Source organism: Rhinopithecus roxellana, chromosome 14 (genome assembly GCF_007565055.1).
Source record: "Rhinopithecus roxellana isolate Shanxi Qingling chromosome 14, ASM756505v1, whole genome shotgun sequence".
NCBI classification, from domain to species: Eukaryota; Metazoa; Chordata; class Mammalia; order Primates; family Cercopithecidae; genus Rhinopithecus; species Rhinopithecus roxellana.
In genome coordinates this window covers 27,166,444-27,172,201 of record NC_044562.1, presented here as the reverse complement: position 1 = coordinate 27,172,201, position 5,758 = coordinate 27,166,444, and the positions used below count along the sequence as shown (strand labels likewise).

Below are 5,758 nucleotides of genomic sequence, written 5' to 3'. Positions count from 1 at the left end.
GTGAACGAGCGTAGCCTCCACTCACGCTCTGTGCACGTTCGAAATGAAACTGGAGCCTTGAAGACAGTATTTGGATAATTTGACCAAAAAAAACAAAAAACAAAAAAACAAAAAAACAGGGGCGGGAGGCATAGCTTCTGTTGCCCCCTCTGCCTCCACCTCCAGTTTCAGAGACGCTACAGGTGAAATTAACAGTGGGCTGGCTGTCCAGGCCTGGGTGGAGCTTGCCCTTGTTGACTTGAAGGTTCTCCCTTGCAGCCCGTTTGGATGCGTGGATCTACAGCCTAGTCGTACTTGGGTGAGTTCCGTCTGGGCTGCGAAGCAACCTTCAGCGCACAGCCTCCGCACTTGGGGACACTGGCACAAGGGTTTCACGGCCCATGAACTTCTCGGGGCCTCTGAGGGATGAGTTCATACTCAGCCAAACACAGGTCTTAAGAGGAAATTATGATCTATTCAAAATAATGTCCCTGACCTAGTGAGGAGCGGGGTTGGCGTCTGCCAGCCAGGCCTTTTTCTTCCTGTCTGAAGGGCCAAGCTCTAGCAGGCTCACACGGTCGCGCAGAGAAGCTCCTGGCCACCCGCCCAGCCCCAGGCGTGACTCTTAGGATGCAGTAAAATTTGGGCAAGCGCCGAGAAACCCTCAATCCCACAGAAAGGTTGCCGGGGGCTCACGGGGAGGATATCAAAACGCCAGGTTCCTGATCATGAGCTTCCGGTCCGGATGTGATGATACAGGATTGATGAATGCCCGGGTTAAACCCGTGGTCCTTCGCAGCCGCTGCCTCAGTGACCGCCATTAGGCCCCCCGCAGTTATTTGTCAAAAGCATTGGCGCCGCTCTTCTCCCCATCGAAAAATCAGTCGGGATGAGTTCGGATTAAGGGACTGGATGAGGATGTGGACATCGCATTGAAACGTGGTGTAGGCCAGCCGAAGTGGGTTTGTTTCTGAAGCTGGGGAAGCCCCCAGGGAACTTGTGAGCGGGTTTACAATAAAGAACATGTGGTTTGTGGGAAGAAAGGAAGGAAGACGGAAAATAGGAAAGGAAGAAGGAAAATAGGAAAGGAAAAAAGAAAAGAGGGAAAGAAGAGAGCGGTTTTTAAAGGCAGTGAGGGAGGGAGAGAATACATCTCATAGCAGCTGGTCTAGTCCATTTGGGTCTGAGAAAATTATTTTTAGGTAAACAAGGAAGACAAGATTCCAGAGCCAGATTCTCCGGGGGGCGGGGAGGTGTCTTTTAAAAACTTAGAGTAAGTCTGTCTAACCTTCCAAAAAACGTTCTGCTCAATTAGGTAAAAGTTCATGGTGGGGTGGGGGTGATATTTAGAAGAGAAATTCGGTAACTGCTCTTTGGTGTGTGTATTCGGGGAGTGTGTGTATTCGAGTTGTGTGTATGTGTGTGTGTGAAAGAACCTGGCATGTGTGAAAGGGGTAAGAGTTGAAGGACCTTACTTAGCTGAGGGACCGTCTTATATTGGGGGCAGGCAGCCTGGGCCTTGGAAAGACCAGAAAGTCTGACCTCTGCAGAGTCAGGCGAAGGCTGTGAGTGAGGTCGGGGCGGGAACAGAGTTGGAAGAAGTGAATAAAAGAAACCTTGGGGTCCGTTGGTTTCCTTGATTCCCGGAGCAAAAAAGTAGGCGAGTGACCAATCCAGGAACTCTTGCCTCGGGGCGCCTGTACACAAAGAGCTGGGGCTGTGTGTCCTGCCCTCGGGGGAGGAGGGTACCAGGCAGGGGGAACTAACAGGTCTTTATTTCGCTCAGATCCGTACTGGACTTCCGACTCCACGCGGCCCCAGCTCCTGAACCAGCGCAGTGAGCCGCGGCCGCTTCTCAGCCTGAGTCTCTTGAACCCTCGGAGAAAATTTCTCCTCGAGATGGATTTCAGCGGTAGGGTAGAGGGGCCGGTGACGTGAGGAGCAAGAAAAGAGAAACATGGGAGACGAATGTTCAAACCCACTTCTCCTCGCTAAGCCTGGAAGCTCGCCACAGTAGGATCATGGGACCCCGAGGGAAGAGGCTGAGAATGAGTCCAGCACCCGCGTTCCTCGGGTTTTAAAAGCACATCTGGGGCCAGAGACTGCATAGCCAACTAAACGGAGTAAACGCGACAGGTGGAGGAGGCAGAGTTGTCAGGGGCCAAGCCGGGCGCGATCTGCCCAGAGTCTTGGGGATCGCGGACCTGGGACTGCAGAGAGGCGTTTTGAAGCTTGCTGCGCGCACCTGCCTCTAGGAGATATTCGGCTCCACCCGGGCGTCTCCTGAGGTCTCGCAGTCCACAGACCCCGGGAGGGCTGCCCGCCCTAGAACACGTCCTCTCTCGACCCCTCACTCTTTCAAAACTGGGGAAGAGGCTGAGGGGATGAAAAAGAAGAAAGAGAGAGAGAAGGAAAGAGAGAAAGAAGGAAAGAAATTAAAAAAAAAATATTGAAGGGAGGGAAGAATGGAGGGAAGGCGTGGGAGAGGGAAGAGGGGAGAAACTCTTATCACCACAACCAAAGCAGGATGCCTCCGCTTCCTGAATTTCTACATAAGACTTTCCTTAAGTTCCTTCCTAGACCTTAAACTTGTTCATCTCCCATCACCCAAGAAAGCACCCATTTCCTTTTTCAAATAAAGCTTCTTTTTCTGGAGATGAACCTTTCAACAAGTCGTAGGTTTGGGGGAGAGGGGCAGGAGAATAATTTTGATGCAGAACCTTGGAGATTGGAGAACCAGGTGGAAAAATTCTAAAAAGATGAAACCTGACCATCTCCGACACGGAAACCCATCGAAAGGGGCCACCGAGACGCGTTGATTAGCTTGGAGGGAGCACGCGGCAGAAGGGCAGACGCCTCGATAACCCGCCAACCTCCCAGAGCCCTCTTGCAGAATGCTGCCCGGCTCCCCGCCGTGGGCCTGCGCGCGCACCATCCTCGGGGTCTCGCTTCTTGGCCCGGGAAAACTCTGTGAGGGGCACCCCAGCCCCAGCCTGGCCAAGAGTTAAGACAAGTAGCCCCAAGAGGAAGGAGCCTCAGAGAGTCTTTCTTCCTGTTCTTCTTCGTCTTCTTTTTTTCTGAACGAAATCTAATACTATCTGGCTGCAAAAATATATTGTCACCGGCTCTGAGCCTAAGAGATTAACATTTGGATAGGTAGGAAATGTAATCTGCATGGCTAATTGATTCTCAGCGTATCAGTTTAAAGGATAAAGATCGATATCTAAATGATGGATATTGTATTAATAAGGGCATAAATAAAGGCCGAAGAGTCGTTACCGAAACCTTTGAAGCCACTTTTCGGCTCTCAGGCCCTCCACGCGGACACTGGGTCTCTCCCACCTCCCCACCCCCAGCTCCTTCTGGGCAGGGAGCACTTGCTTCCCCCTCCAACCCGGGACCAGGAGGAGTCTACGGTTAAAACGAAAGTGTGTTTCACTGCGGCAACGCTAGGGAGAGGAGACTTTTTTTTCCTGGGCTGCAGCAGGTGAACAGTAAAGCCCGAGAAAAGGTAGTATTTTAACAAAACGCACCACTCCCAGATATTTAGAAACACACATATACGACCCACACAGGGACACAAACAGCCACACACGTACATACACACACACACACACACACACACACACACACACACACACACACAATCACTCAGGACAGGGAGGGTTCTCAGCGTTCCCTGAGCGCCCTTTGGCCTTAGAGACACGGAATAAATGCTTCTTTCCATCCCTCGGCCCCCTCCCAGGGGACAGCGACAGAAGCCCTGGCAGAGCCCAAGGATCGGCGATCTGGGCTCCTGGAGGTACCCTCTAGATGGAGAAGGATCAAGAGGCTCTGCGGGAAACGTGCGGGGCTGGGGGCGGGGGTGCCCGCCAATGTCCGCAGAAGGCAAGGAGAACCATTCGAGGAGGGGTGAATGCAGACAGAGTTGAGTGGGGCCCTGAGCCCCAGGGAGTGCGGTCCGGTAGACCTCGGGGCGAGGGGAACAAGATGGGGTACACTTGATCCGGAACAAGAACGCCGCGGCCGGGCGGTTGCCAATTAGTCCCGGGTCCCAGCGGCCGCTTCACCACGGAGCCCGAGCCGCCGAGGGAATTTTCCAAATGCAAATCAAACACCCTTAGAACCCCCCTCCTTTATTAATTAAGAGGAACGTTTCCACAAAACAGGCATAATCTTTATTAATTACGCAGCCCTTAGCTCGCCGTTCGCATCAATCACGCCCAAAGCGAAAGTGCAGGGGGCGCCTAATCCCTTCCCAGAGCGCGTTTGGAGAAGCAGCAGCGTGGCCGGCGGTTCCACCGTGACTTCCACCTTTCTGGGCTCGCCTGGCGCTGGCTGCTCACCCGGCGCGCAGGGAGGCCTTTCCGGAAACACGGACTGGTTGCGCGCTAGCAGGACCGCTCTAGATCCCTGGACAGGCCGGGAAATACCTCCCACTCACTATTTGGGCACGCGCTCAGAAACTCGCACAGGGACTCGCGCGGACACTTCATGGCCCATTTCCTCCGTCCCCTTAACCCCAGGCTCAGTGGGGACCACGCGGTTCTCAGTCCTCCTCTTCCCTAGGACCCTCTAAAAAGGAGCCTGGGGCGAAGTGACAGGGGAGGCAGAAAACCTCCTGTTGCCCCAGGACGCCCCGAAAAACTACTCTGGGGGATGGGGCGGGGAAGACCTTAGAAGTCGTCTGGGCGACCAACTCCTCCCAGGTGACCAGGTTGCTGTACGACCAGCACACTGCTCAGGAGTGAGTTCTGGGGAGAGGGAGGGATCCTCCAATTATTGGCATAGAGAACCGGGAAAGCTCGCAGCCTCCAAGTGGGAAAGCTGGCTGGAGATTGGGGTTAGAGGGGGTGGGTGCAAACTCAGATTATTTCCGGGCAGCCCCGGAGCAGTCTCGTCCTCTGAAGGCAGGGACCCTGGGCTTTCACGGGAGAACGCCTTGGGGCGGGGTGTCCTGTGAGACCACCTCTCTCAGCAAAGCAGGGTGTGGCCTCTTGGCCTGACCTTGCTCCCCAGTCCCACCCTATACTAGTAGGTCCTAACCTTTCTGCGCTTTGAGCCTGGACCGTCGTCCCTTCAAGAGATTCTGCTGGATAAAGAAAAATTATAAAAGCTGGATCAAGCTTGGCGTCGGAGGTCTGGCCTTCAGCTGGTCCCCACCCTGAAGGACTGGCCTACCCACCCTCGCGTCCTCGGGCACCCTTGGCTCGAGGACCTTTCGGGGCCTCCCCGGGAAGCAGAAAGTCGCACCGCACACTGAGCCTTTCCTTCGAGCGCGCGGCCGGGAGCTACTGAGCCCTAGCGCGCAGCCTTGGGCACCCGGTGGCCTGCTAAGGAACCTACCCCACTGCGCTGCTTGGGCCGCACTAGCGGAGACGAGAGTGCGTGTGGCAGTGGCCCGCGAGCACCACCCGCTAGAGTTTAGCAGCGCCTGGAGCACCGCCCTCTTCCTTGCTGTTTCCTTCGTGCGAGAGCTGGGCACACTCCGGTGTCTGCATTCTCACATTCAATCATTCATTCTCCCTCTGAAAGTTCTCAGGCTCCTTTGATCACAGGTCATTTCCTGGACCTGAGGCATCTGCGAACCTTGCGGATCACCAGATTATTTGATTGTCCCCCTCTTCTCCCACTGAATCGTTGGCCCGGCTAGTCTTCCGGCTTCTCCTGGAGTCGATCGCATTCTGGGACCCTTGGCCTTTCATTTATTCCACATATACTTATTGAGCTTCTACTATGCGCCTTTCCTAGTGCTGGCGCCACAGCAACGAAACAGACC

At 54.6% G+C, this 5,758-nt stretch overlaps 1 long non-coding RNA gene across 1 annotated transcript; it reads left to right on the top strand.

Moving 5' to 3' along the window:
• Positions 1-1,936: 1,936 nt before the first annotated feature.
• On the top strand, positions 1,937-3,895 carry LOC104655910. Its single transcript, XR_004053235.1, has 2 exons — positions 1,937-2,418; positions 3,725-3,895. It is a non-coding gene; the product is annotated as a coiled-coil domain-containing protein 140 (long non-coding RNA).
• Positions 3,896-5,758: the final 1,863 nt, after the last annotated feature.